We start from the raw sequence: 10964 nt of genomic DNA, 5'->3' as shown, positions 1-10964 counted from the left end.
TTTTCTGCCTGTCCCTGCTGTCAGTGGTATTGGGTTGCTCAACGCTCCTCATGAAAACAGCTCTGGAATTTCTCTGCCTTCCATGAAGGCTGAAGACAAGTGAAGGGAAATGTCTTTGCCTGAATAAACACCTGACATGCTGTCACAGGGAGAGCTGGGATGCTGAAATGCAGCAGGGTGAGGGCTGGCATCAGACCCAAAGTGGGAGTTGAGGAGAATCCTCTGACAAAGCTGACATCTTGGTTTTGATCACTTGGTTTCCACCTGCAGGTGTAATCAATACCCAGGTAGTGGAGTGACTAAACTTGCCTACTGCTGCTGCTGGGTTTCAGCTGCACCAAGCAGTGGAGGCAATGGGTGTGAGAGAAATAAATTCCTGTCTCAAGAACCACAGAAGCATTTTCATGCCTGGGATACTTTCCTATTTGCTTTCCCCCAAGGTGGCCCCTCTCACCTTGGAGACATTATGGCACCTGAAACCATAGGCCACATGACCATGAGATTATTTACAGCTGCAAAGTCAGGAGCAAAAGACATTTTGCAGGTCAGAATCCAAGTTAGGGGAGCCTGAGGGGCTGGATGTGGAGGAGCTGGGGTGTATCAGAAGAGGATATCAGGGTGGTATCCTGGCTCAGACAGCCTGGTGTTTGGCAGAATGGAGAGTGTATTGTGCCCCTAGCTGGCACACTGATTTGTTTTCTGATCCATTCCACTCTTGATGGATGGCTCAAGGAGGATCCTTCTGTGTTCAGGCTTGTTCACAGCTGGTGGAAACTTGTTCAAGACATCCTTTCTCACCATCATCAGCCCCATAGCGAAAGGGAAGGGACACAACGGTATTGATCCAAGTCAAGGAAGAGGAGGAGTTGCAATGGGATGGTGCAGATCTGCACCCTAGCCTCCACTGATGAGAAGAACCTCACCCTTTTCTGTGCAGCTCTTACATCACCTTGAACTCAGAAACCAGCAAGCACCTCTGTCCAGTCTCTTCCACCCCTGGATTTGCTAGATTTAAGGTCCAAGGCATTAAAGCAATTAAGTCTAGTTATCACAGAGAGTGTCCCCACATACCTATTTGTCTGAGCTCACTGCATCTCTGAAAGGCTGGTGCCAGGCAGTCCTGTGTGCTGGACCACTCTCAAAGGCAAGTGCTGGCTGTGGAGAGGTCTGCCAAATGGGATCAGAGCAAGAAAACAAGAGTCAGTCTGAGCACTTCAAACGGTCAGTCTCGACAGAGAGCTCATCAGGACCTCACAGTGGTCTGTGCTAACACTGCTGCTATTCAATGCACTTCTCATAATCTGGAGAGGAACGTGAACAGCAAGTTAGAAGTTTACTTGTGGCCCACAGTTACTCCAGAGAGGCAATAAAAAGCTGACTGCAAAGGGCTGCAGAAAATCTTCTGGCACAGAGTGGCTGGGCAGTCCCTGCCAGATGAAATTCAGTGGCAGCAAATGTAAGGGAATTCTACAGCCTGGCTGCACAGACACACTGAGCAGCTCTAAGTCAATTGCTGCCAGCAGAGAAAGAGTTCTTGAATTCAGTGCAGCCAGCCTGCTGGAAACACTCTCTCAAGGCTATGTGGAGGTCAAAAGGCCAAACCAATGAAATGCTAGGAGTAAGAGCAGAAGAAACAAAGAACATGTCTCTGTGTACTTCATGGTCTGCTGAAAGTTTGAAGGTTGTGAGTGCTTCTGGTTACTCCTTTGAAGAGCATAGAGAAACACTACTAAGAATAGAGAGGATGTCAACAATGGTCAGAAGGAAGGTGGAGTTTCTGGCCAAGCAGAGATGGCTAATCTTGGAAAAGAGATGCCTGAAAGGGAATCACAAATGGTATGAAGAATGTCAACAGAAGACTAACATTCATGCAGGCCCATATCACAAAAGCTAATGCAGCTGATAAAATGGTTGGGCAAGAGGTTTAAAATAAACAAGCCATGAACTTCCATGTAGGCACAGAGGAATAATGGAACTCACTGCCATAGCCTGTTGGTGGAAGACGTTGCATGAGTTAATTGGGCACATCTATGCAGCACGTTTCCTTTGGTGGCTGTTGGATGCAGTAGCACAGATGCTGCCTTTGCATCAGAAGTATCCTAAACAGCAGGCTGATGGAAGGTGAGCAGGTACACTGGGATGGAGTTTGTATTTCCTCTGCCTCTTCTACTTCTTTTTTGTAGCAGCTGGTGACTGCTAAAATAGAGACACTGATTCTTCAGTCTGGGTTGCTACAGGTTGTCTGACAGTTTGGGGAAAACTACTTTTTTTTTTTTCCCCTACAGTCATATTCCAAATTATTACCTGACAGCTAGTGAGATATTACAGGAGAAGTGAAAAGCGAACCAATGAGCTGGAGAAAACTACAAACTTCCAGATGAAGATCTGACATCTCTTATGGACATGTTCTTTGCACTGGTGTGCTAGGGCATGCCATAAACCAGAAACAGGGACTTTTGAGTGAAAGTAAGCAAAGATTGTGGTGATGGTTTATAAAATCAGAAGAGCGTTGTTTTGCCTACTAGCTTTGCCAAGGCAGTAGATGTCCTTAGCTTTTTTAGGAGATAGAAGAGAGATGTAGTCTTTCCTTGATGGATGAGCAGTAAATACACCATGTCTGACCCCAGCAGTTACACCTGTCCAAGCAGAAAATGCCAAATTCCATATCAGCAATGACATTTGGATTCTCTGTATTTGCAACTGGGGGTAGAACGTTTGCAGAAGTAACTGAGAGTGAAACTCTTTCCCAGGCATGCTGGTCTTTACAGCTTGCCCAAAATCATTCTGGGAGCTGAATTTCAACTGAAGAAAATAATTTTCCATAGATAAGCAGGAAGGAGGTACAAGCTGCTCACAGACAACTTTTGCAGAAGAAAAGATAACGAGCTGCAAGTCCAGGGCTGTGATGTGTTGGTAAGAGAAGCACCTTGGTTGTGGCTTGGCACAGCTTCAACCAGCGAGTGGTCCTGACCATAGCTTCTCTGTGGGTGTTTCAGGTTCCTGCCACAGCTCTGGGAGAAGGAGAATATACTTTCTACAAACAGAACTTCACAGCCCCATCCATTTCAAACACCTTGATTTCTGATGTCAGCCATGTCATTTAATGGCCAACCTCTACTCAGAGACCACAGCTTTTAAGATGATGTGTGTCCTAAACCATTCCAGCTGTGCTTCTGCTTTTTTCCCCCTGTTCTGTTCTTCCCAGTCTCTGACTCCACCTTCTCTGCCTGCCCACCCGCCCTCCTCTCTAGACAATGTTTTTCCATTTAATTTTATGAGACAAACTCGAGGCATTTCCATCCCTTCCCCCAAGCCTGGAGAAGAAAAACCCACATCTGTAGGCCATTCACAGCTGGAATATCTCTTCTGACATTCCTTGCTTTGAAATCCAATCCACGTAGCCTTCTAACCACTCAGTGCAGGCATGGCAGAAAGAGGCTTTGTGAGGGGAATCCATGAAGAAGCCTGTGCCCCCTAGACCCCTTTGCAAGTGCCAGGCTGCAAGATCCCAGACACTGTTATTTAGGTCGTGTGCTTCCTAGTTTTGTGGTCTCCAAGTACTCTCTTTGTAAGCAATTCAAAAAGGGGACTTGATTCTTCTAAAGTGTTAAACATACCCAGCAAGAGTGAAATGAAGCTCTCTGAAGCTCTGTGCAGCTTCCAACAGCCACAATTGGCCTGTGGGCTGAATTTTGCTGTAGAGCTCAGGCTTCGAGTGACTTCTCCACCACCAAAAGAATAAAGCTTCAGGTTTCTTGCATCCTCCTTGCCCACATAGAGTAAATTGCTGTAATCTGACCCCTGCTTGCTAGGAAGGTGGACAATTTGTAATTCCATTTTGAATACCTTAGCACAGAGCCTTATTTGTTGTCACTGTGTTTGCTTAGCCTGTGTAGGCTTTCATCTATGACTGCATTGCTGAGTGCTTTACAATGCTAGCAACCACACTCATCTTTGTCATAAATGCCCTGGCCATGACTAACAGGACAAAGATCATTGAGCTGCTGCTCTGGTATTTAAGACCTGGCACAGAAGAAGCAGGTGTGTCTTTTGCTTAAAAAGAAAAAGAAAAAAAAAAAAAAGGAAAAAAGATAAAAAAAAAAAAAAAAGGATGGGGGTGTCTTGTTTGTTTGCCAATAGGATTCTCACTCCTTTTATGTTCTGATAAAGTGCCCAGTGACAAATCCCTTTCCTGGGGTTGCTCACTGTGCAGTAACCTTGGGTGTTTCACACTGTATTGAGTCTCTGGGATCATAATGGGTCCAGCTACCTTCACTTCTGATGTCACACCAAGATACTGTTGTACTCATAGTGTATGCCTGCTTGCCTGGAAACATCTGCCTCAGTGTCCCTACTTGTACTGCAGATCTGAGCAGGTTATATTCTTCTGCATTAGTATTATTTTGGAACCATTCCTGGTTGATTGTTGAATTTTCACTCTTAAAGTGAATGAGCCAACCTCATGAAGTGCAACAAAGCCAAGTGCAGCACCTGGGCTGGGGCAATCCCAAGCACAAATATACATTGGGTGAGGAAGTGGCTGGAGAGCAGTCTCAAGGAGAAGGACTTGGGGGTATCAGTTGATGAAAAACTCAACATGAGCCAGCAGTGTGCGCTTGCAGCCCAGAAGGCAGCTGTGTGCTGGGCTGCATCAAAAGAAGTGTGAGCAGCAGGATGAGGGAGGTAATTCTCCCCCTCTGCTCTGCTGTCTTGAGACTCCACCTGGAGTACTGTGTCTAGCTCTGGTGCCCCCAGCATAAGAGGGACATGTTGCTGCTGGAGTAGGTCTAGAGGAAAGCTGTGATGATAATCAGAGGGCTGAAGCACTCCCCTGTGGGGACAGGCTGTGAGAGTTGGGGTTGTTCAGCCTGGAGAAAAGGCAGCTCTGGAAGCCCTTATAGCAGCCCTTCAGTACCTGAAGGGGGACTACAAGGAAGCTGGGAAGGGCCTTTTCACAAGTGATAGGATGAGAGAATGGATTTAAGCTTGAGGAGGGCAGGTTTAGACTGGATTTTAGGAAGAAATTCTTTACAGTGAGGATGGTGAGACACTGGTACAGGCTGCCCAGGAAGGTCATGAATGCTCCCTCCCTGGAGTTGTTCAAGGTCAGGTTGGATTAAGCCTGCATCAATCTGGTCTAGTGGAAGGTGTCCCTGCCCATGGCAGGAGGGTTGGAACTAGATGATCTTTAAGGTCCCTTCCAACCTAAACCATTCCATGATCTCTGGATTTATGAGTGTATGTACATGCACTCAAGAGATGGAGGAACATATTGTAAAAGAGCTGTATCATTTTTCTAGTTGCAAAACCCAGAGAGATTAAAGGGCTTCATTCACCTTTTTAGAAGTTAACTGTTGCAGGATATGATTTCTGCTGTCTTCTTTCACTTTATATTACTACAGACACTGTTCAGCTCGTGTCTTAGCTGAGAGGATAGTGATAAACCACCGAGCAAAGACATAACACATTTTATAGGGACTTGTTTGACTCATTTTAGCCTTCTAGGCTGGCCCACACAAGGCAGTGTAATATAATCATCTGCACCTATCTGAGCCATAAACAGTCTCTCTGGTATCTCAGTTTAACTCACGTGTTTTGACCATTTCCTGAGAAGATTATTGAAGAGAAAAGGGGTTAGGAGCTCTGGAGAATAAGTGATTGCATTTTCTTTCTTTCTTTTGATTTTTTTTTTTTTTTTAATCAAATAGAATTGTTCTTTGTGTGATGCAGTCACCAGAACATCTGGAATAGACAGCATTTTGGGGAACATGGCTGCTTGTGCCTGGAGCTAAAGTGTCCCTAAAGGCTTCATATTCCCAAAGGAATACCTTTGTAGGGATGAGATTGAACTTGCATTGGTATTAAAGACAAACACAATGCTCAGTACGCTTAGTGACACTTTATTCTAACAGTCTAAGGAAAAAGACCAAACCATATTATTAGTAATGATTATTACTGTTATCTGCTCTATAGGTATGCTGAGAAGCTAGAGTCCAAACATGCTAGGTGCTGGTCAGAAATGTAATGAGCCACCACTGTTCTTAGAGGTAAATGTGATGCTAAAATGCAGCAGTGGCCATCTAAGAGATCTGCATCCCTGATTCAGAGTGCAAGGGTTAGTCTGAAAGAATGCCAGCTTCTTCTCATGTGCTTTTAACTTTTGATGCTTTGGAGAATATTTGTAGACATGTGATGCTGACCTTTCCACCTTGGTTATTCTGTTGGCTGACGTCCACATGGTTGTCAACAGGAGCCTTGAGACCTACCTTTGGAGGCAACCAGTCCTGTCACGCTGGGACTGTAGGCTCTCCACCTGCTGTGAGCAGCTGGAGATGGTCACAGCTACTGCTCCCAGGGTCTCCTCTGGAATTGTGGTTTCTCATCAGTTCTGAAAATCTGGCTCTCGCTCCCAGCATTGAAAGCAGTGTGATTCCTTTTGACCAGTGGGTGACCCAGGGCAGGGCAGGACTGGGACAGGCAGTTCTTCTGAAAAGCTAGGCTTGCACACACAGTGATGAAACTGTGTTCTGGAAGGATGGAGGCAAGTGGAATATGCTGCTTCAGGGGGAAGATCCAAAAGAAAATAACTGGAGTAATGGAAAGAGTTTGAGTGAAAGGAAATTTTCAGTTGAATGTCAGGAAATCTTTGCTAGCAACTGATTTTTGTTGGTGTGTGAAATAGCTTCCCAAGGGAAACCCAGTAATGGAATCCTAGCCCATTAGTTTTGGTCTCCAAAACTGGACTGGACATAGAAGAATACACTGTAGGCCAGGAAATGAACTTGCTGTGGCTGGAATGTAGACTATGGGTGTGACCCTGCACCATAAAACCCCTATGTGAATGTTGCCAGTGACCTCAGGGAACACAGGCTCCTTCAAAACAGTTATCCAGTGCTGGATTTCCATCTCTCTTCTACACTTGAAGTGGTTTCTTGTCAGAGCAACAGTGGTGGCAGTCACCAGGATATCCAAACCCATACCTTGTCGTTCAGTTCTGCTGCTCGTCGCCGTCAGGCAGCTGTTTAAGGAATGCTGCAAGCGTCTCTCAGGTACACTAAGGTGCTCTTAGGAAGAGAGAGACTTACCTACTTCTCATCAGTAGGGATGGGAGAGAGCACATCCATACAGGCCTGCAAAGTTCTCTTTATCTGATCATTGGAAACTCACCCCAGCCTATGATCTGGCCCTTCTACCAGGCTTGCTCTTCACCTGTTCTCTCTGCTCTCCTGGGATTCCTCTGCCCTTACAGCAAAGCCAGATAACACTTTTTGGTTCTCTCATGCTTATGACTGGTCCCAGGGTACATCTTTGTCTCTTACCAAATGTATCCCCAAGGACCCATCCTTCTTCTACTTTTTACAGTCTTTTCCAGTGTTCCCCAGTTATGCTAAGGTGTGTGAGTGCTGGGGTGTACAGGGCAGTGCAAAAAAGGGTGGAGGCAAATAACTGTGGCTTTAAAAGTAAATAATTTAAGCAACAATAACTTCTCCACCCAGGTAATCACAGTGAACAAACATTCTGCATGTCAAAGGTGTTTCTGGAGATAAGAGTTAGCACAGTTAGTCCCCTGCTTTCTTAGCTTTATCTGGGGCTCAGCACTTAGTGTCACCTAGCTCTGCTGAAGGCAAAGTCATGTCCCTCTAAGAAGCAGTCCCAGCCATTTTTCAAGGGGAGCTCTTTGTGCTGACAATAAGCTCCCAGTGTGGCAAGTATGCTGTTTTCCCAGGTGGGTGTATTTAACCCCTAAAAATTTGCCTTTGACTCAGAGAATGCAGACAAATAGTCTGGAGGAGTAGAGAAAAGAGACAAATATGGAGCAAAACTCCTTCTGATGGCTAAGAGAAACAGCTTCATAGTTGCAAACTGCACTTTGCTTGCAGGCTGAGGCTTTTCTTTTCCCTTTTTTCTTTCTTTTTTTTCATTACCTATGTAAATGCCACTTGCTGGAGATCATCTCTGTTCCTTCAGCTACCCAGCCAAGGGGAGTTCTATGAAAGAACTCCTGGAGGTTGCTGCTGAATATTTGGCCTTGTGACCTTCCTGACACGCACTGACAGACCTTCACCACGTTGTGATGGTTGCCCATCAAGGGAGTGACAATTGTGCTGAGGCACAGAGACAGCTGTGCCACACCAGAAGGCTGTTGAAGCTGAAACTCTGCAGTATTTGTTTTGCAACAGCGCAGTGCTTGCATCAGTGAGTCCCCAAGTCATGAGAGCGGGTGCAGTGACAGGGTGACACTGCCTACGTGCTCACCTAAATTCTGTCACTGAGTACTCTGCAGTGGCTCCCTGGTTTGGTGTTACCAGCTGTAGACATGTACAGTTGAGCTTGGAGCTGCGTGCAAGAGCAATTAATGCCTTATGTACAAACCCATCCTTTCCTTTGTAGTCATGGCCCAGCATCACAGAATGTTAGGGATCGGAAGGGACCTCGAAAGATCATCCAGTCCAACCCCCCTGCCAGAGCAGGATCACCTATACCAGATCACACTGGAACACATCCAGGTGAGTTTCACACATCTCCAGAGAAAGAGACTCCACAACCCCCCTGGGCAGCCTGTTCCAGTGCTCTGTCCCCAAACGCTTGCAAATCTTGTGGAGGTGAGCAGTACCTGCTCATTTCTTCAGGAAGGATTTTTTTCTCCTTGTACTCATTTTTAGAATTCCCTGAGCTATTCCCTTGGACAAAAAAACTAAACCAAAAGAGTCTGAAAACAACAATAATCCATCAGAGAGAAGGTCCATCTGGCCCAATGCTCTCCACCATAGGTGTTTTAAGGAGAGCAGATAAACAAAGAAGGACTACATTTGTCAGGGTGCTGACATGCTCACAGGTCTATGCTAAGGGACCAGGAGATATATTTCAGATCAGTCTGGGGCCTTCAGTCCCTGCCTGAATGATGTTGTAGGTGTGCCTGTCCCTGCCTCTGTCTCCTGAATGGGGCTGGGACCTGCACTGCAGAGATTTGCTCTCCTGGATGGAGCCCTTGGACCAGAGTCAGAGTTTCCCACTCCATCCCACTCCCTGCACTCACCATGAATCAGGCAACAGCAAGACTGCCATTTGCCTGAAATGTCAGGAGGTGTTCAACTCCAAAAACTCTCTCAAGGACACACAACACAAAGGTTACAAGTGGAAAGAGGATTTTATTTATTTTTTTTCCTGACCTTGTTTCAGAGCTGATGCTCACTAGCACAAAGCCCATTGTGTAGCCAGGAGTAGGCTGATGTGCTCTCAGTTTAGTGGGCAGCAGACTTTTGTCTTCCAAAACTTGAGAGTCTGAGAGAGCCTGGGCTCAAGTGGTGCCTTTGAGGTGCAAGAACTGCAGCCAGAACCTAGCAAAAAGGGACAAGAGGAGGCCTGAAAAGATGTGCTCAATGCTACAGAGGAAAGGAAGCAGCTCCAGGGGAACCCAAGAAGCTTCCCCGTCCTAGGAGCATAGAAAGCTTCCTCCCCCCAGATGCGGGGCACGAGAGGCCATCTCCATGGTGCATGAGCAGCAGCAGCAGCAAAGAACTGAGCCAAAGGGGCCCGAGGGGGTGCTGACAAGGGGCTGTGCTCAGTGCTACAGAGGAAAAGAAGCAGCTCCTGGGGAACCCAAGAAGCTTCCCCGTCCACGGAGTCCAGAAAGTTTCCTCTCCCCGGATGCGGGGCCCGAGAGGTCATCTCTGTGGTGCATGAGCAGCAGCATGAACCTAGCCAAGAGGGACCAGAGGAGGCCTAACAAGTGAATGTGCTCAATGCTACAGAGGAAAAGAAGCAGCTCCCAGGGAACCCAAGAAGCTTCCCTGTCCTGGGAGTATAGAAATTTTCCTCCCCCCAGATGCAGGGCATGAGAGGCCACCTTCGTAGAAGCACAAAGCAGGTCCCTGGCCAGAATGGCCCAAAGGAGACCTGGCAAGGGACCATGCTCTGTGCTGCAGAGGAAGGCAAAAAAACCCCAGAGGCATTTACCAGCCCCCTTGGGGGAAAAAAAGCCTTCCTCCCTCCAGCTGCAGGGCACGAGAGGCCATCTTCGTGGTGCATGAGCAGCAGGCAGTGACCCAGCCAAAAGGGACCAGAGGAGCCTTGACAAGTGGTCGTGCTCAATGCTGCAGAGGAAGGCAAAAAACCCCCGGGGCCCAGTGCCAATCCGCCCCAGGGGAAAACATTCCTTCCTGACCCCAGCACTGGCGATCGGCTCCTCCCTGAGCATGTGAGCAAGACCTGCTTCCTCCTCCCACAGGCTGGGCATGCCTCCCAAGAGATGCCCAAACCCTATTCTCCCTCACCCTGCAGCCATCTCAGGACATTCTGAAAGTGCCCCTGGCCTGATCGACCTTGGGGGCAGGAATCCTTTCCTGTGCCTGGCAGGACACCAGTGGGTGCTCCAAAGCACTGGATACCCTGGCAACATCTCTGCATCCCATTTCTTACAGCTACTGGCTCCAGAAGAGATGCTCTGCAAGTGCTCCTCAAAGCTGAAAATCCTGATTCCCACAGGCACCTCCAGAAATTGGTGGTTCTTCTCATCTTCTGCAACCTAGTCTAGCTTCTGGTCTTCCTCCCTCAGCCCTCACCAATTACTTCTGCTGGCTCCTCAAGGACCTCCTCTGGGATATCTCTGGTCTGCTCCTAAGTCAGGGTCTGGCAGCAGGCACAGGGGGATGCTCCCTTTTATACTGTCCCAGGCACTGTCACTGCTGTGTTGCCATTGCCAGGTGATGGCATTGTGTCATCAGGGGGATGTGCCCCCCATGTGCAGCCCTGCCCATTGGCACCCCACCCACCGCTCCTCTGCCCAGCATCCTTCAGAGGAAGCCTTTGGGGTGCTGTCCCTGAGGCAGACCCTGTGCCTAGGAGGCCTGGGAGGCTTGTCCCTGCCCTTGGTGGCCATGCACTGCTGTGCATCCCTCATGTGTCACACAGGATGTTAGGGGTTGGAAGGGACCTCCAGACAGGGACCAGATTAGTGCATTGTC

Source organism: Indicator indicator, chromosome 14, assembly GCF_027791375.1.
Source record: "Indicator indicator isolate 239-I01 chromosome 14, UM_Iind_1.1, whole genome shotgun sequence".
NCBI lineage: Eukaryota > Metazoa > Chordata > Aves > Piciformes > Indicatoridae > Indicator > Indicator indicator.
Note: the sequence above shows the minus strand (reverse complement) of the source record.